Below are 25,391 nucleotides of genomic sequence, written 5' to 3' on the forward strand. Positions count from 1 at the left end.
TCACTTTCACAAGAATGGGTTGGACATAAAGTCACAGTGACCTTTGACCTTTGACCACAAAATTCATATCAGTTCATCCTTGAGTCCAAGTGGACAGTTGTGCCAAATTTAAAGAAATTCCTTAAAGGCGTTCCTGAGATATCACGTTCATGAGAATGGGATGGACATAAAGTCACAGTGACCTTTGAACTATGACCACCAAATTCTTATCAGTTCATCCTTGAGTCCAAGTGGATGTTTGTGCCAAATTTGAAGAAATTCCCTCCTTCCCTGAGAGATCACGTTCACCAGAATGGTCTGGATGGACGAAAATATAATTCATAGAAAAACATTTCTTGTAACTCCAAAACTCCCCTGAGAATCATCGTATTTTTAAGTTTTCTTCAGAATCAAAATAACCCAGGGATAGTTTGTCTGTACATCCATGGGTGCATTGCAAATAAGAACTGCTAATAGCGAATTCGGCTTACTTTTAATAGTGCCAGTTTGCTAAAATGTAAACATATTTGAAGAAAAAAAAATCATATTTGTTGAACAAAACGTCTGCAATCTTGTTGAAATACAGCAATTCCATCACATGCTGTTTTGTAGCTGGATGCAAGTAAATGTGTCATGAACTGAGCGGGATTGCCGGTGTATTTTAGTTGCCCTTTAGTCTTCACTGTCCACCTCTACTGTACCTCTGTGTGCGTCCGGCCCCAAAGGACGGCCCAGCGTACAATAGTTACACTAACCCGCCCCGCCCCTGCGAGCCTGTCTGTGAAACACTGGTCCCTTTGGTTATAATACACTGTAAAAGCTCTCCATTAGGCCACTCCGCCATATGCCTCCCACACATCAGCTCTGAGCCCTCAGGTCTCAGTCAATTCCCTCGCTACCTCCACATCTATGTGTGTGTGTATGATAGAGGGGAGGGAGTATTTCTATCTATTTGTACTGGGATGGAGAACCAGAGCAAGCAATCGGGGCCAGGGGAAAGAGGCCAGCAGCTGTTACCTGTAATGGAGGGCAGTGAACATGTGCATGGAAGCCAGACAAAGAGCAGGTATAACAGCAGTTTATTGCCCATTACTGTATTGCAAATTACACAGCAGTTACAACATTGGAGGTGCACCAACTTTTCAGGACTGAATGGATTGTTCGCTAAGCCCTGCTCCAATTAGTTATACAATGATAGCAGTGGCAGGCGTACCATAGCAAGTTTTTGAGGCAGACAACAGCAGGCTTCTCACAGGTCGGGTCGAGTCACGTATACGGGTTTGTGTCTAATGTCCTGGGTGATCCGATCACAAGTGGACAGCTCTAAGTACAGGTGTGAATGCACCCAATACGCATTGAGGACGCATTGAGATCTGATCGCTTAAGGCCCCGACACACCAAGCCAACGGTCGGCTGTCAGACAGTTACGGTCCGTTGGTGAGCGTCTGTCGACCGAGTTTTTTCATTGTGTCCCGCACCGTCGGCTCTAGTCTGCCCCTGTTGAAACTTTTTCGACCGATTCAGCATGTTGAATCGGCGGCGACGCCCGTCTGAAAGAAGTCACTCTGATTGGCTGTTCTGCTTAAATAAATCAGTGCACGAGAAGAGAAACGAACGTGAGGAAAGCAAGCCAACGAGTAAAGTCAAGAGGAAAAACACAGAAGGCTCTTCTCATTTTTCATCTTCATCTCATCTGATCATTACAATACACGGATATTTTCACAACCACATGGCCATCTGGAATGAGTGATGAGTGATGAGTGAGAGTGGCGTGAAAATGGTTGGCAAATGTTGCTTTGTTTCATGTACGTATCGTAACATTACAGTTTCCCTTTTTGAAAGATGAATACAGACTACCGCCGCCTGCTGGTGTGGAGAGTTATTTCCTCTCACGCAGGTGCAGAATGTACGTGTTAACTGCCCTCTTGACTTTACTCGTTGGCTTTTGATTTCCTCACGTCTGTTTCTCTTTTCGTGCACTGATTCGTTTAAGCTGAACAGCCAATCAGAGTGATTTCTCTCACAGACGTGCACCGTCGCCGATTCATCTTGCTGAATCAGCTGAGGAAACCTCCAACAAGGGCAGACTAGAGCCGACGGTGTAGCACACACACTGCGAAAACTAGTCCGACAGCCGCTCACCGACGGCCCCAAACTGTCTGACGGCCGACCGTTGGCTTGGTGTGTCAGGGCCTTGAGATTGGACAGTCACTGTTTGGGGTGGGAGGGGTTCAGCAAACTGACAATTTGTTTTCTTCAATGGCTGATTTTAATTTTTTCTTGATTTCTTGATATTTTTTAACATTTCTGTAAAATGTTATGACGCGCATTTTACTGTAACATCCATCACGGGTGGACCCGCTGGCCAGCTTGGACCCTTCTGTGTGGAGTTTGCATGTTCTCCCCGTGTTAGCGTGGGTTTTCTCCGGGTTCTCTGGTTTCCTCCTACAGTCCAAAGACATGCAGGTTAGGTTCATTGTTGACTCTAAATAGCCCGTAGGTGTGATAGTCTGGCGACCTGTCCAGGGTGTACCTTGCGCCTTCGCCCAATGTCAGCTGGGATCACCCTTTAAAAGATAAGAGGTTACAGATTTTGGATCAGAATCAGCTTTATTGGCCAGGTACTGTATGAGTACACATACCAGGAATTTAACTTATTTTTGTTCTCTTTGTTCATACGCAGAAATAGAAAATAGAGCTAAAAACAAGGATGGATGGATGGATGGATCCATCGTGGATAGAATAGTCAGGCTACATGTAGAAATGAGGAGCTAAGACGGCTTATCATGCCACAGCATAAAACTGCTTTCATGTCAGCTACTAACTCTTCTTTTAAAATATTAAAAGGGGGGCTTGTGCAATGTGCTGCAATTTGCACTCTGCAGGGAGGGCAATCTAATTTACTGTGGACGGGCAAAGGTGTCATCAGTCCTGAAATATTATTCTACATTTAGATATAATCTGGCAACTAGATGTTGATGCAAGTCAGAAACCAGGCCACTGAGCCACAATATCAACTGGGTTTGGAGGAGTTGATCTCATTACTGATGCTGTTGCTAAGCAGACTGCAACATCACAGAGTTTCCTATCTTTCTTGCTCCTTTAGTCTAATTTCCATTCAGGCATCAAGGTTTTTTTGCAGAACAATGGTTTTCTAAACTATGATATTAGAAGATGCCTCCATATTAGGAAGATACGGCCCCTCTATTACATTAATTATCTTGCCTGAAGTTACCTTCTTTGAAGTTACCTTACGTTCAGTACCATGGTGAGGATGGCAGAATATGGCTTTTCATTAGCGGACGAATGAGAAAGTGGGGTTTTCTGAAGCAGTGATGTAACTGGGAGAGAAAGTCATCCCAAACTGAAGGAGGTGAAATTGGCAGATTTTGTCATCTGGGCTGAGAAGACAGTGTGAAGTACAGACAGGCAACTGTACAGCAGTTACTCTCCATTAAGCTCCTTCTCATTATTTTTGTGGTCCCTTTGAATACTCTGGTCCTGCTGCTGCCATCCAGAAATAAATGTGTTACTGAGCATCCATACTATTTCACACCAACACCCTGTTTCACACACACACATCGGCAGTCATCCACGAGGAAACACCTCGGATAGGTTGGCGGTCTGTCGCCCAGAAACACGTCCACAATCACACCCCCAGTGGCAGTCCACTGAATCCAAATCACATGCATCCTAGATTCAAAACCTGGAGCTTCTTGCTGTGACTCGCTGAGCCACTCTGCTGCCTTAAAACAAGATTACATTGATTAATGACTGCTTTAGTGCTTTCAGTGGTTAGTGCTGTCGACACTATAGTGAGAAGGATACAGGTTTGATTCCTGGGCCTCTGCATATTCTGTGATTGCCAAGAGTTTATGCGGCATAGTGTCTAGAAACTGCAAGCTGCATATAGCAGGGTACAGGGTACCAAGACATTCTCACTCCCAACTCGTCAAAAGACCAACATACGGGGTAAGATATAAAATAAGATATTCCTTTATTACTCCCACGCACAAGGTCAGTTCTTTTGGAATAAATTAGATTAATAATGGAGGTTTCCATTGATAATGTATTGCAGTGTTTTTCAAAGAGAAGGGGAGAGTCCAAATAAAATATTAATAATGCTCAAGATGCTCAATAATGCTTTTTTTTTTTTTTAGATTCAACCTCTCCAATAATTTTCATACAGTCCCTTAAATGAAGTTTAGGATGTGAAAGCTTTACTATGAGGTGGGATGGCTGATCAGATTAAATTACCTTCTGTCTCAAACACTGAATGTTACACATCCGCTATCATGTATTCTCCATTGGGCTATATGTGGGTGTGATCATTTCCTTTGCCATCATCTAAATTAAACCACATTTGAGCAGCCAGTGTCTTAATCCACCACTATTTTCCCTGAGGTCCCTTCCTTGAAAACATTAAATGTGTGGATTGATGTCTTACTATAAAGCTGGGGAAGGAGACTCCTCTGGATGCAAAAAGAAGTCTGATTGTATAGAAGTCTATGAGAAAATGAGCCTACTTCTCACTTGATTTATTACCTCAGTAAACATTGTAAACATGAGTTTATGGTCTCAATCACTAGTTTCAAGTCTTCTTCAATACTTTTGGACGGACCAGGGACAGCGTGTCAATATATGTTCGTTACGTTCATAGTGTCCTTTCAAAATAAACTTCCATTTTCACAGGAAGTACGTTTAAGCAACACAAACACTTAGTTAGAGTTAGGAAACGGCTGCGGTTGACGTTAACTTCACTGATTACCAGCTCACGGGGCTGACGATACTGACGAGTCACGTGACTAAAGACTGACGTGACAAGATAAGTCAACATTACTTTTAGTTTCACACAGGACACGAACACCGGTCTCCTGGTTGAAAGTCTTGTGTTTGTTTGACCCATACACCACACCTCCCACCCGCCCTGAAGGGACTCTCAGTCTATTAATATTACGTCACTTGCTCCGACCATCGATTAACGCCGCGGGTGGGTTAACATTGGAGTTAGTTGAAAGCCCGGTTCGTCACAAACTGTTGCTAAAGGGTGCCTCCTTGCATCGGTTTCTGATGCCGAGTGGCGCTTACCAAACGGTGGTATTTGACAAGTTGGGAGTGAGAACGGGTTAAGGGTCACAAACCCTTTACCCTTGTGTATGCTGGGTCAGGTTCGGTTCCATGCGACTCAGAAAACAGGAAAGCTAAATAAAAAAACAATGAATTATTCACAAAAATAATGAATGAGGATGATTGACAGCCTGTTACATGCTGAGTAACCACGGCTCTCGCTGCAGCGTCTGATCTGCTTTGTGAAACGTACAGAGCAATGTCAGCGAACTATTAATAACTTCATAGTAGAGAAATGGGCTTTTGGCCAGAAGGCATTCTGGAGTGGACCGATTAATCTGTGTGAGGGAGGAAGTAGGTGAGTAGCTGCTCACTGACCAACAATAGAAGGAAAAGTGATGCTGAAAAAAAAAAATCTAATTATAAAAACACAGGGATACACACAAGATAAATAAAAGGAATAGTTTGACATTATGGGGGAATAATCTTTGCATTCTTGCAGAGAGTTATATGAGAACATTGTTACCACTCTCATGTGTGTATGTAGTTCCAGCCAGCAGTCAGTTAGCTTAGCTTAGCACAAAGACTGGAAATAGCTAGCCTGGCTTTGTATCAAGGTAACATTTGCCTACCAGCAGCTCTAAAGGTCACTAATAACATGTTTTATTACACGGCTTTGTTGAATACTCGATTGTGATTGGTCAATTACGGCTTCTACAGTCTGTTATTTCTTTGTAGCAGACTGCTGCTATGTATAACAGACCGACCGTTGCTATGTATAACAGACCGTTGCTATGTATAACAGACCGTTGCTATGGACGCAGTTCTTATATCAGACTCTGGAGGATCATTTTCTTTGTCAAATTATTGATTTCTTTAGTAAATATCCATGTAATAAGCGGGATAATGTACAGCTATCGGGTCAAGACCACCTCCACTTGGCGTTCGGGGTCCTGCATCACCCTGTTGGGGTTTATTTTGCATCCATGACCTGCTTGCTGTACATTATCCCTTATATATACAGTATATAAATATATAGTTGTGGTTCAACATGGGGTTATGTGTGAGACTAGTTCATGCCAGGCACTGTGACTTACAGGACTTCCCCCTCTTTCCGATCTTTATGCTAAGCTAAGCTAACTGAACCAACTTCATATTGAACGGACAGATATGAGAGTGGCATAGATTTTCTTCATCTAAAAGCCTTTACACACAGTCAACGTTTTTTTTATACAATTAATTTGCACATCAATATTGTTTTTTTCAACTGTTACTTTTTCTTTCGGAATGAGGTTGATTTCTTTTTTAGCTTTAGCACCGTGAATAGAGGCATCAGTTAATTACGTTGTGTGGAATGGGTTGAGTTGCGCCTATATTTATGATACAACAACACGGAGGCTCTGTAGTCCGAACCAGGACAGCAAAATGTATTACTCCTTTTTAACCTTAACAAAGGCAGCGCAGACCAGATCCACTCTTTCCGTTCTTACCTTTCACAATAAAAGCCTAGACATATATTATTTGCAGGTGAATATTTCCCATTTTTGTGTTGTTTATTCGTCATGCCCCTGGTGTGTAAATGCCTTAACTCTCAGCAAGAAACCAGAGAAATATACGGATTTGGCGAAGTTAGCAGAAGTATACACGTGTGACTACGTCCGGTTTTCAAAATAAGGTGTTAACAAAGGGAACTGCATATACAAAATACATATATAGAGATAAGATTGATGGATTATATTCACCAGAAGTATAAAACATTAAATGTCTCTTATGAATTAAAAAGAAAATACCACTAATTTATGAGGGAAATGTCTTTTTCTTTGATTTTAGGGTTGCTGGAAAAAAAATTAATAAATAATGCCTGACAATGACTGATATATTTGACTTCAGGACATCTCTAACTACATACATGCTGAAAATCTAATTTATTACTGTATTAATTTATAGGAACGCTAATATTTTTGTAATATATAATAATATAATATAAATAATATATTTTTTCGGAACAAGGTCGATATTTCTGAGCTTTTGCACCGCTAATAAAGGCATCAACTAGTGACGTTGGGCAGAATGGGTTGAGTTGCGCCTATATTTATGAAACAACAACACGGAGGCTCCGTAATCCGAACCAGGACGGCAAACTTTATTACTTCTTTCAACCTTGACAAAGGTAGCGCGGACCAGATCAACGCCTTCTGTTCTTACCTTTCACAATAAAAGCCTAGACATATAATATTTGCACATTTTCGTGTCGTTTATTCGTCAAACCCCCAATGTGTAAAGGCCTATGGAACTGTTCCTTTAAATAATGGTAAATGAAGAGTGGAGCTCTGCCTATAATGAGGAAAGGTGTGAGACTGCCTATCAACCATGTCCCTCCACACCCTCTTCATTTAGTGTGTATGTGTGTGTGTGTGTGATATGTGACAGTGATCCATACCAAGCCAGAAGGACCTGCTCTTTTATTTAGCCCCACACCTCATCAGCAGTTACCATGGAAACCAATCAGCCAGACTCATTCTCCATCTCTGCTCTCTTTCTTCTGACTCCTTTCATCCTGCCTGCCCTAATCACAAGTCACAACCTCTTCTATCAGCGCTACCCACTCAGCCATCTTGTTCTGTGTGTCTCCTCTATCCCCTCCATTTTGCCCCATCATTTCCCATTTTTCAGTGGGATTCCCTGCCAGTGTTCATCTTTTGTCTCCGATTTCTCCCGGCCATTCATAGCAGCAGCACAGATATCGACATCACCTTCCATTAATCTCTGATTAATCCTGTTTTAATGTGCACAAATCGGTGTCATCATCTCCACTCCTCGTCTAATCCAATTCTGCGAAGGCTGATGATACAATCCTTTAACCTTTTCACCTGGGGAGCAAAAAATAAATCCGTCTAGCACATTTTTATTTACAAATTGTAAATGTTTTTCGCTGTGTGGATGGATCAAACTCTCTCTACCTTCACCCTTTAAAAAAAAAGAAGATAATTATCCTCTGCCATCTGGGGACACGCAAGCAAATTTGCAGTTAAAAAGTAATTTCTGTTTAAGGCTAATCTACTGTGTGCTTCAGTGAAGAGGTGTAATGGAGAATGCAGCTTTCTATTGCAAAGAGCCTCTGATTATAGGCACTTATCCAGACCAGTGGAGGGGCGAACATAAAGCCCCATTCCACCACTGTAAATACTTTCCACAGCTCCTCTTCTCTCGGCTCTGTATGTATAGGCTTCTGCCACTGCCACGTGACTGACTGTGAGCTGCTTCCTGTCACCTTTTGACCCATGTTCAAGTTTAGTTGCACCATTTACTCTACAGCTTTAGCCCTTGGCCTTTTCATACCAGCTGTGATTTAGGACAATTGGGTTTTATATCAGTATAGATTTACAATTTGGGCCTTTACGATATCATCATATTACAGAGTGTGCAAAAATCATAGTGGTGTGGGGGTGTTATCAAAAAAGGGGGAGGGTTATGGTTAAGTGCTGAAGAGAGGATAGTGTGCTTTTTCTTGGAAGAGCACGGGAGGTTCTTGTACTTTTTCTCATCCTGGTTTAAGATTTTATTTCAACCTTCCCTTGTGAGATTTATTGTTAAAAACACAATACATTTACACTCTCCAATTCTTCTCTGCATATTTGAAAAGCCTTATATACTGTCTATCATTAAAGACCAATACATATACATACAACATACCCAAGTCCATATGCTTAACTTATCCAACAGAAACATATAAATAGTCTTTAAACAGTGAATACATCTTTAAACAAACAATTGCAAAATGGAGTTCTTTTGGAAAGAATTAGATTAATAATGGAGGTTTCCATTGCTAATGTATTGCAGTGTTTTTCAAAGAGAAGGGAAGGTCCAAATAAAATATTAATAATGCTCAAGAGGGCATTGCTTTTTTTTTTCTTTCTTTTTTTAGATTCAACCTCTCCAATAATTTTCATACAGTCCCTTAAATGAAGATTAGGATGTGAAAGCTTTACTATGAGGTGGGATGGCTGATCAGATTAAATTACCTTCTGTCTCAAACACTGAATGTTACACATCCGCTATCATGTATTCTCCATTGGGCTATATGTGGGTGTGATCATTTCCTTTGCCATCATCTAAATTAAACCACATTTGAGCAGTCAATGTCTTAATCCACCACTATTTTCCCTGAGGTCCCTTCCTTGAAAAAACTAAATGTGTGGATTGATGTCTTACTATAAAGCTGGAGAAGGCGACTCCTCTGGTTGCAAAAAGAAGTCTGATTGTATAGAAGTCTATGAGAAAATGAGCCTACTTCTCACTTGATTTATTACCTCAGTAAACATTGTAAACATGAGTTCATGGTCTCAATCGCTAGTTTCAAGTCTTCTACAATACAGCATGATGTTCATTTAGTAAATTATGGTTCCATTTAGAGTCAAATACACCATAAAGCAGGGTATGCTTTAGGGCGTGGCTACCTTGTGATTGACAGGTCACTACCACTGCGTTGTCCATTCTGGGTGTTGTCAGTATGTTTTCCGTTCATGAAAGTTGAAAATAGAATAGTAGAATAGTTAGAAATTACACCATTTTGGTCGCCCGAAAATGTCTTATCCAGCGTTCGGTTGTACTTAGCTCCACCCTCTTGTGTCATTTATGATTGCAAAAAACTAAAATGGTGATGGCTAAAACCAAGATAGCGATGGCCTAAATGCAGAACTCAAGGCTTCAAAACCACAGTCCACAAACCAATGGGTGACATCACGGTGACTACGTCCACTTCTTATATACAGTACAGTCTATGGAAATACTACATAGTGGATGTGCAACTATAGTTGTGAACAGGATTTGGTGTCACTTGTGGTTGCAAAAAAAACAAGAGGGTGGCCAAATTGCCAAACACGAGGCTTCAAAATCGTAAAAAAAATGTGCGACGTCACGGTGACTACATCCACTTCTTGTATACAGTCTGTATCCAACCGAAAAAAAATCCCAGCCCCTCCCTCAAAAGCCACTTCCCCAAAACACATGAACACACTTTGCCTATCTACGGCTGGAGGATGAGTCTATTTGTTTTTTTAAATTTTTGCCAAAATAAATTACCTACCCTAGCTTTAATCTTATGGACAGGAACAAAGGATCCTGCAGATATTACTATGCTTTTAGTGCGCTTTAAAGCTAAACTGTGATCAAATGGTGAAACATGTGTGTGGCTTTTGTTTTCTCTTCCAATGTGCTCCAGTACCTTTTTTGTAGAATTTATCATGGATTGTACAACATTTGTGTTCCCATTATTCTGATATAATGTAGGAAGCAGAGCCTCCACCAGAGGGCACTGCTGTAACACAGCTGAACTCCCTCACAAGAGACAGTTCTACTGTTTCCAACTTGTTTGTGAGCTTTTCAGTGTTTTTCACATGGCTTTGAACCTGATCTATCAACAGGTGTTTTGACATAATCATCAATATCATTTTGTGCCATCCTTATTTTTCTCACTTAATTCACTTTGACACTTGGGTAAGAAAATACTTTCTCTCACAAATATCTGTGTTATGCACACACACACACACACACACACACACACACACACACACACACACACACAAAAACACACACACACGGTCTCACAAGCCTCATTAACACCTGAGCGCCATGCAGAGATTAGACAGAACACATCAGCGTGTCTGCGGCTGCCTCCCCCGTCTTTATAAATAGGCCGGTATGTTTAATGGTGGGTAACACTCTGGTAGCTTCACACCTCACAGGAAGTCTCCCCAGTCTTGCCAACAAAGACCCCTCCCGACGCACACAGACATTAATGTAGACACACAAACATTCTTTAAAAGGATATCGGTAAATGCACACACACACTCAAATAAAGACAAGCCTAAAACACACGCATATACAGCGTCTCTGAGGTGTGATCAAGCAAATTAAATTAGATGTAACAAGAGCAGATTTTTCTTTGGTTTCCAGCTGGTGAACTTCATAAGCAGGACCGACTGTATGATGCTGCGTGGCAGCTTTAAATTGACGCTGTGATGCATAACAAGCCTAAGAGACTTTCAAAACCTGCACACTGATGAATAATAAGCAGAGTGTCCTTATCTTTACTGAATTTAATCTCCCCCATATCACCAAAGCTTTTTGTCTTTCAACTCACCCTGTCTCGTCACCTTGCAAATGTTTTCTTCCCGTCTTAACTTAGCTTTTACATCGTAATGCTGTCGGCTCATAATCTCACAACTTAATTTTGCGAGTTTGGTGGTTTTATTGCAAAAACAGATATAAGTAGGGCGGGCTTCAAGGAAAATAGGTTGGGACCCACTGCTCTATGGCACAGAGGGAGAAGATATGTCAGGTTTTGGCTATAGGAAATACTTGTTAGTAGGATCAATCATTGTTAGTTTTGGTCTTTTCATGGGTTTTGTCGGGAAATGTTTCCATTAAAGCCGCAGTGGGTAGAATTGGAGCAAACATGATTGAAAAAAAGTTATTTTTATAAAACGGTCACTATATCCTGACAGTAGTGCATGAAACTTGTAATCTGGAAAAAAAAATTGTGTGCCTCTGTGTCCTCCGGTGCTTCTGCAAGATTTCACAGACCGGAGGAAAACAACCAATCAGAGCCGAGCTGAAGTCTGCCATCTCTGAGCAGCTGTCAATCACTCGCAAACTCCAATCAAACGGTCAAACTAGGCAGCGCTGATCAAATATGAATCAATATTGTGTTACTGTAATGCCTATTTCTCGCGTAAAATCTTTTCGGAAATATCATGTACTTGTACTGTTTAGCTGTAAAATGAGAAAGTTTGTGCCCCGGCAGCCGTGTTGAGAAGTTGTGGAAATAGCAAGCACCGCCCACCAGCCGGAGCAAACTTTAATTCATATTTGATCAGCGCTGCCTAGTTTGACTGTTTGATCGGAGTTCGCGGGTGATTGACAGCTGCCTCCGTCGAATAAAACAGCCAATAGGAACGCTCTCTCTCTGAAATGACCTGTGATTGGCCAAAGTCTCCCGTCACTTGCTAGATTTTTTAAAGCCTGAACCCATAAGTCTAGTTTTCTCTCAGTACACTTGAATTACAAAATGCTGAAAGGTTATTATGGAATTTTTGCCCAATGATGCCAAAAACATTCAACCTACTGCCACTTTAAGGCGCTGCAGGCGTCTGCGTTGGCTGCACTCATCCATGGTGGTTTTCAGTCATCGACAAAGAAAGTAAACCAACCCCTGCTTTTTTGCCTACTGTTCTGTGCTCTGGCTACTTCTCCGACATTACTCATTAATGAGGAGTGAGTAATACACAGATATGACTCGGCAGACAAAGGAGTTTGGTGCTCGGAGCAGGTAGTGGGCCAGTAATAGCTGTTTTGCTGCAGTGTAATCTCTGTAATGTGCATGCACAGGGTTTCCCCGTGTCGCTGTGTGCACTGCAGGGGTGTCTGTGACCGCACTGAGGACACGCAGAGAGGTGGATCCCTAACACTGTGTATTATTGTCCTGTATTATCCATTAAAAGGCCATTGTTAGGCGGTGTACATAACGGCTGGCAGGGAATGAAATGAGAGCAACAGGAGAGGTGTTTTTAAAATGGGGGGAAGAAAGAGCTGGACTGGAGGATGATTAAGGCATCTTTTCTCTTGTTCCCCATTGGACTCTCCTTTCCCTTCAGCCCTGTTTTCCACACAAACACACAACAAAAGCTCTCTCTTTCTCTCTGTCTGTTCTCACCTCACCTACCCAGAAACACACACACATAGTCAGCGGAGAGAGATGCTGCCGAAAGCATGTAGGCCAAAACTCTCCACTGCCAGCCCTCCTCTTCTCCCTTCTTTTTCCATTCACTCACCCCTATCTCACCCCGCTCCCATCATCCTCCCACCCTGAACACCTCTTCTTCTGCCTCTTCTTTCTGGGACTACAACAGCCCTCTGAATGCACCATTGGTTCTGCCGCTTTCTTACTCCAACTCCATTTCCTCCGCATTATTTCACCCTCAAGTACTTCCTCTAAACTTGTATAGACTATAAAATACTCCTCTCACTCTCTCTCCCTCTCGCTCTCTCATTCATTTGCAAACAACCGACAAACCTCTCAGGGTCATTTTCATGTGGAAGTCATTTATTCAGCCCACAAAGCCTATTTATCATGTTCTCCTCCGTCAAAATCCGAGTATAGATTGAGTGCACAAGCCAGCGCCAAACATTATTGTTTTAATGTAGCTGTTTGTCATCATTTGAGCGAGATATCAATGGAGAGAGAGGCTGCATGTTAAAAAGAGTTGTGGAGAGGTAATGTGTAGAGAGGCAAACTGCAGGTAAATGCAGTATGTGAGTTTCCCAGATCTTATACTTGACTGTATAAACATAATCAAAGATCCCATTACAGATTCATATGGACTCAAAAACCACAACAGTATGGGTGGTGAGCCAGAAATCTACTGGAATATAGTAGTATTTCTAGCAACAATAAAAATAATCTCTATTAAGTAATGTAAAAAAGGGTGATTACTCCAACATTAGGCATCAGGTATCTAACAGTACGGATGTCATAATAGCAGAAATTGAATACTGTAGTTGATACAAATAGCAGTGAAATTCCATGATTCTCAATACCTAATTCAATAACACAGTTAAAAAACAAAACAATAAATCCCATGTCCCACATAGTTATTTTAACCCAAAACACGATCTTTTCCTAAACCTAAGTAGTTTTGTTGCCTAAACCTAACCAAGTTGTTTCCTGTGAAGACGGAAGTTTATTTTGAAAAGACTGTATGCACGTAACGAGTCGAAATTGGCATTTGGCGCGCGTTGCTGGAAATTCGTAGGAAACCGCTTGAAAAATGAGGAATAACTTCTCGTAAGATATCATAAGAATCGTTGTGTGAGGAAACGTTGTTAGTGTTAAGCAGGTAGAGTATAGTGGGTTTAATCAGAGCTGGAACAACAGCTGCCTTGAAACTAGTGAGAGCAGTGAACCAAAACAGTAAAGTTGTGGGCCGTAAAACCAAAACAATGAGCTGAAAGATGCTAAAATGCTGCATAGAGCTGAGGGGATCTGCAGATTCAGGTGATACTCCTTTGTGGGTTCGTCATTTCAAGCGATCCTTTTCACATTATATGGAGTAATTAAAAGCCCCAGGGCTATCAAGCAAGCTGAAACTCGGTGGCCACCGGACATGGCTTTAACCCTGACAAGGACAAGTGTAGCATCCAGCCAGGTTTGTTCTATCAGTCTATCTACTGTATGTGATGCCACCCCTCATGGGCTGATAGCTATAATGCACTATATTGTTTGCCAACTGAAAGAGAAAGAAGGGATATTCCTGTTCCCTTGAAAATGAAATGGGAGCACTATATGGCTGGAAACCATTTGAGTATCACATTTTTGACAAATTTTGGGGGTAATTCACACAGAGATGGGTCGCTACAGCCATGCATGCAACAATTGGGTTTTTGAAGGTTTGTTTTTTTGTTTCTGTCTCCCAGTCCCTTCAGTCTCAGCAGGGAGCCTCTCTTGTATTTAGAATGACTGATTAGAGATCAGTACAGACCACCGGGCTAGTCCAACTCCTGCTGCGAAGCTGTAATTAGCACTGACCGCCTGTCAGTTTCCAGTTCACACAAAATAACCCACATTAGGAGATGATGGAAGTCATGTTTGTAGAAAGGTAGAGTAGAGATAGAAAGGAACTAGGAGTGGGAGTACTGTGTGTGGGCAGGGATGGTGGTTGTGCTGGCACAGTGTTGGTTGGTAGGAGGTTTTTGGCTTTATACCTGGTTGAGGAAACAGACTCCAACTCACTATACAACAATACAAGGTCACAGTCTTCCAGGATCAAACATGTTTTTCAGGAATATATAGCTGAGAAAACCAGTTCTTTCAATAATATATCATGTTCTTGTACTGTGCAGTTTGTAAGAGCATGGAGTGTGTTTCTGCTTTAACACTGAAGAAGCATTATTGTCATGTTTAGTAGTGTTCATTGCAGAGCAGAGCAAAGCAGAAGAGCTGCAGTGGATCTCCCACAAACACAGATAAGCACATAAAGCATATACATGTACATATGCATACTAACAAGTCCTCCAAACTAAACAACAAAATAGGTTGTTCATCATTGCTATCTAAAAGGACCCGTATGTGCATTTCAAAAATGATTCATTTGTCTGTTTTTTGATCTGCTGCCACATATGTTTAAAGGACTAGTTCGACTTTTTTGGGGGGGGGAGGGTGTTATGTTCCAGACTATTTCAGTGACTTCCTGAAGTCTCCTGCTTGTCTTAAGGTCTTTGCAAACCAAGGACATATTTTACGTATGTATTTTTTAATCTTTCATCTGATAAAAATAGAAAGGGGCTATCGTTTAGCTGCCTAGAGCACAATCACTACTGTCTAATCTTTCGTACATCCTTTGTTTTGCGATCATCCCCGATCCCCAATCACCTGCCACAATCTATCTTTAAACTCCACGTCTCTGTATTCTTTACTTTGTTTGTGGTAAAGTGCTTTCTGCTGGGAGACGAACTGGATGATGAAGTTTGCACAGACAGTGGCTCCAAGTGATCAAACGACCCTCTTTTGGCTTTTGACGGATACGAAAATCGCAGAAATTGAACCTGTTCAAAAAAACTTTTGGAGTCGGTTTGTAAACGTGATTGATGCAACGTGAGGTTGTATTCATTTTTAAAACATGTAACAATTCCTGAAGAAAAATACGGACTTGGTGTGCAAAGACCTTTACTGTTCCAGGTTAAGAAATAATCCGATGCATAACCTTCCGTAAAAACCACAACGTGTCGCTTCTTCACTTCAGTTTTCAGTCGGGATGTCACAAGAACCAATACATAGGAGATGTTTTCACAGCAATATAAAATAGATAATAGAGAGGGAATTATGACCTGTTTAACTTCCTAACAAACACCAGTATGCAAACGGTGATAAAGGAGTGGATGTTGAGGTACATGTTTGTTTGGTTTTACCGTGATATCAAATTGGTATCGAGAATCGTTGAATTTCACTGGTATTAGTATCGACTACTAAATTTCTGGTATCGTGACATCTCTAGTTTTCAGTTCAGTTGAGGAACTGGTAGAAACCAGCAAAAACTGTGGAATCAAATCAAGTTATGTCAAAGCTGCTCCAAAAATAGAGGAAATGCTAGTGCACTTACACACAGCTCTACCACCAGAGATCAAGGTGGGTCAACATTAATACAACTTTCCATAACCACTCTACAGTCAGTCAAAGACACCTGGCCATCACACACACACACACACACACACACACACACACACACACACACACACACACACACACACACACACACACACATGTTTTCCCGTTGCCAGACAGCCATGGAGTTAAGCCCACGCAGACACAAACATCACCAAGCTAGTTGTTGTAGAGTGCGAGCCACCTACGCTAACCGGGCAAGGAAGGTGTATTACTGTATTTCTACGAGGTGAATCGCGGTCATCTCTTTTGATGCTGACAACATTGTGGATTTGGAGCTGTGAGATGGAGAGAAGTAGCAGCCTGAGTAGAAATAAGTCAAGAAGAGAGGACATGAGGAAGACAAAAATGGAGCAGAGGAGGAGGTGGTAAAGTTTTTGGGCCACCACCCCGAGCTTTGCACCTGTTCCCTAGCCCCCCTCCTCTCTCTTCTTTTACCTGTACCACTAAAATTACACTCCACACTCTGTCTTTTTACCCCTCCTCTCTCTTTGTATTGCCTCGTCACTCTCGCCTCTTTCCGTCCTTCCTCTGTCTCTGATGTTGTCACTTTTTTTGTCTTTCTCATCTCATCTTTCCTCCCTTTACCCTCCTTCTTTCTCCACTTTTGAACCCTCTTCGTCTTTCATTCTTTTCCAATCCCCTCCTTCCTTCTACCCTCCTCCGGGCTTCCCTCTCCTCCCCCAGGACTCCTGTCATGCTGGCCAGGTGCAGTGTAGCGTAGGTTGATGTCAGGCCTCTTAATGGACAGCATGTGTCTCACGGTGGACCCCTGTGCCTCGCCGTCCTTCTTCTGCTCTAAATCCTCTGTCCGTAAAACACAAAACTGCTCTTTCAGGCAACATGGCTTTAACAGCGTCCAGGGACACGACTGGACCTCCAGAGAGAGAGAGAGAGAGAGAGATGGAGGCAGGCATAATGACGCCTGTTAGAGCTTTCTAACAAATGCTGTGGAGATCTATCTTCGAAAGGTGCAAAATGTAACATTTTAGCATGAATAGCATCATATTTCCTATCTTAACTAGTTAATCTTTAATGTGCTTTTTAAAGAAGTGGGATCAAATAAGGTTATGGTTGAGAAAGCTGGCAGCTACATGGCTGCATTTTGTGCCACTGGTTTAAACTTTGTGATTGTGTGATTGATTTAGAGCACCAAACAGGAAGTGGGCAGAGTGCCTCCAGCACAAACTGAGCTAAAGTTGTGGTAATGGTCAAAAATGGAGTTTATTGAAAGGCTGATGGAAAAAAAAAATCCACTTCCAAAATGTTTTATTCTCCTCATTAAAGCAAACCAGAAAGTACTGATCGATGCCAAGATGAGGAGTAGAATATTTGCAAGAAGAAGCAGATTGATCTCTGACTTTAACAACAACGCCGGGGTGAGACTGAGTCTACCAACATTTCTTCATCAGCTTGTTGAGTAGTGAAGTGGGTAGTCTGCGAGTCTGCATCTAGACCCTTCTTGGCTTGGCTGGAAAGGACTCTAGTGAGCATGCTCTATGGGCGAGAGGGCCTAATAAAAACCTTCTTGAGGAACACCATAGAAAAAGCCATGCTGGGATTTGGTTTCAAAAGCTTTTGACATTTGGAGATTTCTGCAAGAATTGCATTTTTCGGCGATTGGATAGCGAGCACTTCTGTTCTGGAAGCTGCTCAGAAACCCCCTTATTGTCAATCTAGCTAGGAAAGCCATCCATCCTCTGAATGCTCTAGGTCTCTAGTTTGTGGTTGTAAAGTTTCATGAAGCTGTGATTATCCTAGAGGTCACCACAGGTCATTTTATACAGTGAGTATAAAATGGTCTCACTACAATGAAATGGCTACTACAAAATCATCACACATGAATAAAACTGGGCTCACTGGATCTACAAGAGCCTCAGTTTTCCAGTCATACCCAATTTATGCAATTCCAAGACTGTTTAGGGGGACCCCAGTATGCATGAATATTCAAACACACCATTTTTAGAATAGGCGAAAATAACACAATTATACTGCATTCAAAAACTGCATTGGATTAACATAATGTGTCTGTAAAGGGGAGACTTGTGGGTAACCATAGAACTCATTGTCATTCAGATATCTTGAGGTCAGAGGTCAAGGGACCCCTTTGAAAATGGCCATGCCAGTTTATCGTCTGCAAAATGTAGCCTAACTTTGGAGCGTTTATTTAGCCTCCTTACTGACAAGTTAGTATGACATGATTGGTATCAATGGTTTTCTTAGTTTTCTAGTTTCATATGATGCCAGTATCTTCACTCTAGCTCTAAAACTGAACCTGCTACAGCCTCTGCAAGACAGTAAAGTTGGGTCTCAGGGGGTTAACCAGTATAAAGGCACAAATTTGTGGCTAATCAAACTGCTAATGACAGGAATGATAAAGACAGGAGCGCTGTGCTGTGTTAATGGTGCCCTGTAAAAGCAATGATGGTTGTATTATAGTGACAATAAAAGAAATTACTTGCAATTGAATCCTTGCCGACCCTCACAACAGAGAGTATAGTTTGGGCTTCAGACAAATCGAAAAAAATACAGTAGTCATCTCACCAAAACCTCTCAACCACTGAGCATGTCCGTTTGTTTCTAATTAGATATAGACAATAGACAATAGCCATTTTCTGTATATATAGTATATATAACACTCACCCAGGTAATAGACACAGCGCTATATTTAGATCCACAGTCATCATCACAGACTCTTTCCTTCATATAAAGTATTAATACGTTCATCAAGTATGGCTAACCCTGGAAAGCTGTCCATCCCTGTTTGCAAAAAACGTATGATTTGGATTTGTGCAAGGATGGCATGTTTTTAAATCCAGGTTAAGGGAGGCAGAGAGAGTGGTTATATTTTAAGCTCACTGTGGTAGGTCCTTCACACGCCGTCGGCTGTTGCTGTTCCCTGGACTCGTTCCCACAGCGCTCCCAAAATGCTCTCCATCTATCTGTGCTGTGTTTTCAGTCGTCTTGATGTCAACGCTGTTGTTAAACTCTTGCTGCCTCTTGGCGTCACAGTCACTCCTGCTGGGCACAGTGTTGTTGAAATATAGAGGTACAGTACAGATATGAAATATTAAGAAAAGTTAAAAAAAATTTTTGCATGTTGGAGGGCAGGGAGAGAAGTGGAGGAAGCGTTGAAATGAAGAAAGACAGAAACGGCAGTAACCAACCATGTCATACTAGTTTGTTGCGAAGGACGCTAAATAACGCTCCAAACTTGCGCTCAATTTTGGCTTGGAAAAACTGGCATGGCTGTTTTCAAAGGGGTCCCTTGACCTCTGACCTCAAGATATGTGAATGAAAATGGGTTCTATGGGTACCCACGAGTCTCCCCTTTACAGACATGCCCATTTTATGATAATCACATACAGTTTGGGGCAAGTCATAGTCAAGTCAGCACACTGACACACTGAGAGCTGTTGTTGCCTGTTGGGCTTGAGTTTGCCATGTTATGATTTAAGCATATTTTTTATGCTAAACGCAGTACCTGTGAGGGTTTCTGGACAATATTTGTCATTGTTTTGTGTTGTTAATTGATTTACAATGATAAATATATACATACATTTGCATAAAGCTGCAAATTTGCCCACTCCCATGTTAACAAGAGTATTAAATACTTGACAAATCTCCCTTTAAGGTACATTTTGAACAGATAAAAAATGTGTGATTAATCACGTTTAACTATGGACAATCGTGATTGATCGCAATTAAACATTTTAATCGATTGACAGTCCTAGTCAAATTATAATGGAGGGACAGGAGGAGGGGGAGAGGTGTGTTTTTGGAGTAGTTGAAAGGGAAACACACACTGACATTTCTATTGTCATACATGTACAGTAGATATCAGGTAAAACTGGATTGTCATCTGAGAAAAGGGCAGAATCTCGTCCTGTATTGCCGGTGGGAATGTGACGGTGCACCGAGGGCTGAGTCCCCGCTGAATACTGTGCCCTTTGAGAGAACGATGATTCAAATTGAGATAATTTTTTTGACTTGGCTTGTCACATGAAACAAGCTTTGTCTCTCACATGTTTTTTATGATTTCTCCTGTATAATCATACTGAACTAAAGGACTCAGTTGAGACTCGGTGGTGATGGAACTCAATAACTATCATATTCAACAAGTTGCCAATGTCATCAGTGGTGGAGAAATCCTTACGTAATTCCTGTTGTTTAACTCCGATTATGTATCATACTGTAATTATTATACACCAATTGTTTGGGAGGTGATTGGTTGTTGGTATCATGTGGCCTGGATCAATGACATCATCCAGTTGTTCATATTGGATGCTACGCACATGTCGTTAATCCTTACATACAGTACTGTATAAAGGACCATTTGCTAAGCCCCGCCTCCCTTAGTTACTGTTGCTACGCCTGTCATTCTTTCCATTCCTGTACAGCACAATGATGACTGACTTTCCGATCAGATTACAGGGATAGACCTTAATATTTTTGAGCACTTGCCCCACGGGCAACCAAGCCCCTACATTTGGTGGCCAACATACATTATTGGTGGCCTAAATGTAAAAACACTACAGAAAAGGCAATTCAAGCTATTGATCAGACAGAGTTTTGCAGGTGGAAAACGTGAGGTGCACCGCACTGGTTTTTGTTGCCAGATCAGATGAAGTGTTTTTTGCAGTTTTCTGCGTTTTTTTTTATATTGTTGCAACCACCGAATGAGTGCTAATGTTACCTTAATAGAAACCATGAACTGTATGCTACCTAAATAGTTAATAATACATTTTAAATTAATGAAAACAACTTACCCGAAATCTCAAGTACCTCACTATTTAGCCTCCTGCTATTTTCTGTTCAGATCATAGTAACTACGGTTGGTAAAGAGATATAGCTCTGGGCTAGTGGGGACTAGTTCCACCTTAAAGGTCAGCCCACCTTAAGTGAGCCTGGGCCGAAGTTGTTTCTAACTTCGGGGCTGACCATCTTCGTTTTAATCAGCAGGGGGCCAGCAAGACACAGGAACTTGGCTTGGGTCTTGAGGAGTTGTAGCATTTTTCACAACAAATAAACTGTACACACACTGCACTGCTACAGTCACAGCTATAACGTTACTACTGACTTCCTACTCACTGTCATACACACACGCTCTTTCTCTCTCTGTCAAGATTACGCACACAACCTATGCACTGAGTTTTCCTTAAAGGAGTTTGCTACTTGTGTACAGTAACTAATTTTAGTACAAAAAACATCTTAAAATGCATTTAAAAAAACCTGGGAACTGTAACGTTCTTGTTGGCGAAGGCTTGCAGTATGGGGAATTACATTTTTTTTATTTAAAGGAACAGTGTGTAACAGGGAGATATACTGGCAGAAATGGAATATGATATTAATAAGTATGTTTTCTTTCGTGTATAATCACCTGAAAATAAGAATCATTGTGTTTTCGTTAGCTTAGAATGAGACGTTCATATCTACATATGGAGCGGGTCCTCTTCACGGAGCCGGCTGCCTTGTTTCCACAGTAGCCCAGACCCGACAAATCAAACACTGGCTCTAGATAGGGCCATCCGCATTTTCACGTTTCGTGTCGGCCGTCATAGTTCTCCTACACGCTCGGCACAAAGGAGAAGTTTCTGTTGGTTGCAATCTGCAACCTCACTGCTAGATGCCGCCAAATCCTACACACTTCTCCTTTAACCTTTATTTAGACAGGTAATCTCAGTCTCATTCTCAAGAGAGACCTGATCACATTTACAGGGGATATTTGGTGGCCATGGTTAAAGTCAAACCTTGGATTTTATCAGCTGCAGCTACATGTAGATAGCTAATTAAGCTAAGTATTGCTCGTACAGTGCTCCAATATGTGGAGAAATCTTGACAGGCTCTGTCTGGAGAGTCGCTTCTCCTGTTACGAAAACTGTGAATTTCCAACCTTACAGTTGTCAGCTCTTTTTTTTTTTTTTTTTTAGCTTTGATTAAAACCTGGTCTGCATTAATTCACATCCACACCCACTTCCAACACCTACTACCCAAGTAAATGCATAGTTATCTTGCCAGAGTGCAGTTAACATAGTGGGATTTGTGGGGGCTTTGGAAAGCATTATATTTCTGCACATTTAATATGTAGAACCTTATTTAATAAGTAATTGTATCTTGTCATAGAAGTGTTACTGTACTGGAATAAAGTGTAACATACCTCAGTTCTAAGTTCGTGCACTTAATTACCGACCGTCGTCTTTTATAGATCAGTCATGAAGCCATTGTGACTTGTTGCACGTATGCACAGCATGTGGAAGGAACTGAAACTTGTTCAAAATATCTGAAATAATGAAATCCGTTTTATGTCAGTACGTAATGAGGCGTAGCGTGGTAATGGCTTGATAATCTGACAGGTATTAAGTATATTTTCAAAGCTGGTGATATGAAGGCAGGCTCGGAGGGAGATGATGACATCTTTTAGAAGGTTGAGGATAGAAGAAGACGCTCCTTAGTCTTCAAGCTCGTAACGGGCGAGCCTGGTGTCTCCCCGTGACAGCTCCCCACTTGAGCTGTCTTAATGTGACCTTTCATCGTTTATGAGCCGCCGCTCTTCTTTTTTTTTTGTGCTATTGATCTGCCTTTCCATCTCCACGCTAAAATAGGTCAGAGTTCTTTACTCTGAAGCCCGTCCCCTTTGCTATTAATGTCAGCTCTTTTGTGATGAGAGGTCAAGAGAGGAAAAAAGGAAGGTGCGGTATCCAGGTGAGAGCGGGTAGAAGAGTGTGAAGCAGTGCTAAAGGGAGGGCAGGGGGAATATAAGGAAGTTGTCAGGGTGTGAAAGAGCTGCTGTCACCCACATAACAGGTTCAACAAAAAAGTGTGCCAACATCTGTACGACCACCACTGTTTCACTGTGAGACAGATATAGATATGCACATGTAGAGCTGCTTACAGTCTTATGGTACATTACGTTTGAGTTCATGCTGCTTTTTGGGGTTTCCTAGCACAGTGACTACGTTTACATGCACTAGGGATTCACCGATCCGAGATAACTAAACGTCATCACGCCGACTCGTCCTCTTTTAAAGCCTTGTTGTGTATACTCGCGCTCATGTGACTTTAGTGTATTTCATTATAGCCTAACGTTAGCCTTTTACTTCCGGCGATTGCATTCACGTTTCAAAAATCATAAAAGTGGTGTTCATTTGTGGAAAATATATTGCTGAATAAAACGTGTAAGTGTCATAAACATGTTTGCCACAGAGCTTATTTTCTGCAATAATCCAAAAGCCAATGGAGCAATCCCAAAGGCTTTTTGTCGAGGGAACCAGGGCGATGCTAACTTCCTGGTTGACCTACAAAAAGACGTCATACCTGGAGCGCTCTATAAAGCCTAATTCAGAATATCCAAACAGAATATGCTGTTTGCATGACCCTTATCAAATTCGGAGTATTGTCATATTCTGAATAATAGTGGAATATGAGAGTGCAAAAACCGAGAATCACCAAAAAAAGCAACGCTTCTATCAGCTGGATTTGAGGATTTGCAGGTTAAAGTTCATGAACTCTGACCTGCGCATTTGCAGGAGCTCGAGGCAAAATTGCATCTCCACCATTCTTGAATTTCTGCCCTTTTCATGTTTGTCACAGGAAATTAAAGAGGCACGTTAACAAGCCGAACTCTACTGTAAGAATGCTGCTGATTTTTAAGGCGGCGTATTGAATTACTGGCGTTCCTTCAATGTAGCAATCACGAGCATGAGTCAGAGTCGGTCACAATATGCTGGGTAAATGCAGGGGAGGAGCGCTCCGGTATTTAACAGGAAAACAAGGGAACGCTTTGTGAGTCACACACATCAAACACCCCCCCTCTCGCCCCGAAGCAAACCCACCAAAGAGCTCCCGTCAGGTGTGCATGCAGCCCCTCACCTCCAACACGCACATGCACAAAAACACACACAAATCGTCAATAGTTATTGGTATGATTTCTGTTCAATATTTGGTCAGAAAGTGTAACAATAACACGGCCTTTACAGGAGGACTGGCCTTTATGAACACATTTTTGATGCGGAAGTGCTAAAAATACAGATTATAAATTCCTCAGTCATTTCTTCACCATGACAACCGCAGATAGCAAAACACTTCTCCCTCAAGGGAGGCACAGATGAAGGCTGGTTTGATACAAATAAAGAAACAACGACAAAAAAAAAAAAGAACACGATTGTTTATAAATAAATAATAAACGTGCGTGTGCACATGTGATGGATATAGATATACATGTTTCTTTCTGTATGCGTTGGTGGGTACTCTTGTACATACAGTATATACAGTGCGTACTGTATGTTTTAGTGCATGCCATGTGCCAGTGTTTGTGCCACTGGAGTGGGTGGAGCCATGTCTCTATCAGAGTGATGTGACTTGAACATCCCTGAGGCTTCAGCCTCTCCTCTCTGTCCTCAAATGCAACACCATTTCATCCATTCATCCAAAAGAATCTGATGGTGACAATTCCAGTTCTTTATTTGAGACAACTTTAAAGCTCCAAAATCCAGTTGTTTTAGATTAACAATGGATGTGTAATGTGTAGTGATGAACTTTATATCAATTCCCCTCAGCATTTTTGGCCTCTTTCAGCTCCTTGTTTTCATTTTTACAGCCCACAACTTTACTGTTTTGGTTTTGTTTTAGCACTCTAATCCACCTCATGTCAAGTATTCAATGAAAAGCCCTAATAATCCAACGGTACATTACCTGCTCAGCAGCAAACAGCAGTTAGCGACTAGCTGGTGGACATAGTGAAGCATTTAGCAGCTAAAGAGACAGATATTTCCCTCAGCAGTCAGTGGAGACTAACCTTCCCTGCCAGATAGTTTGTTCCACCGAACCATCTGAGAAGCCGTCATCAGAAACTGTTTGGAAAAGGGCGGGCACTTTTAAAAACTACCTAGCAGGTGATTGGATGAACCATCTGTCAATCAAACTCTTGCCAAAGCCAGTCGGGAGAAGAGCGAAAGCATCTTTTCCATCGAGAAAAGCCTTCAGTGCAGTTCTTTGCTCTTCTTTCAGACAAGAAATACTCCCCAGCTCTGATATAACTGATGCTATTTTCAGCATCTAGCCACCATTGTTGTTTTGAACAGTCGCCTCTCCATGTCGTCGCCTCACACACATTTAAGCCACGGCCGTA

The 25,391-nt window shown here is 41.7% G+C and overlaps 1 protein-coding gene across 6 annotated transcripts in view; it reads left to right on the forward strand.

Moving 5' to 3' along the window:
- The window catches only part of plppr2a (phospholipid phosphatase related 2a), a 102,593-nt gene that overhangs the window by 43,203 nt on the left and 33,999 nt on the right, over positions 1-25,391 (forward strand). The gene's annotated exons all lie outside the window — the stretch shown is intronic.

Source organism: Sebastes fasciatus, chromosome 13 (genome assembly GCF_043250625.1).
Source record: "Sebastes fasciatus isolate fSebFas1 chromosome 13, fSebFas1.pri, whole genome shotgun sequence".
NCBI lineage: Eukaryota > Metazoa > Chordata > Actinopteri > Perciformes > Sebastidae > Sebastes > Sebastes fasciatus.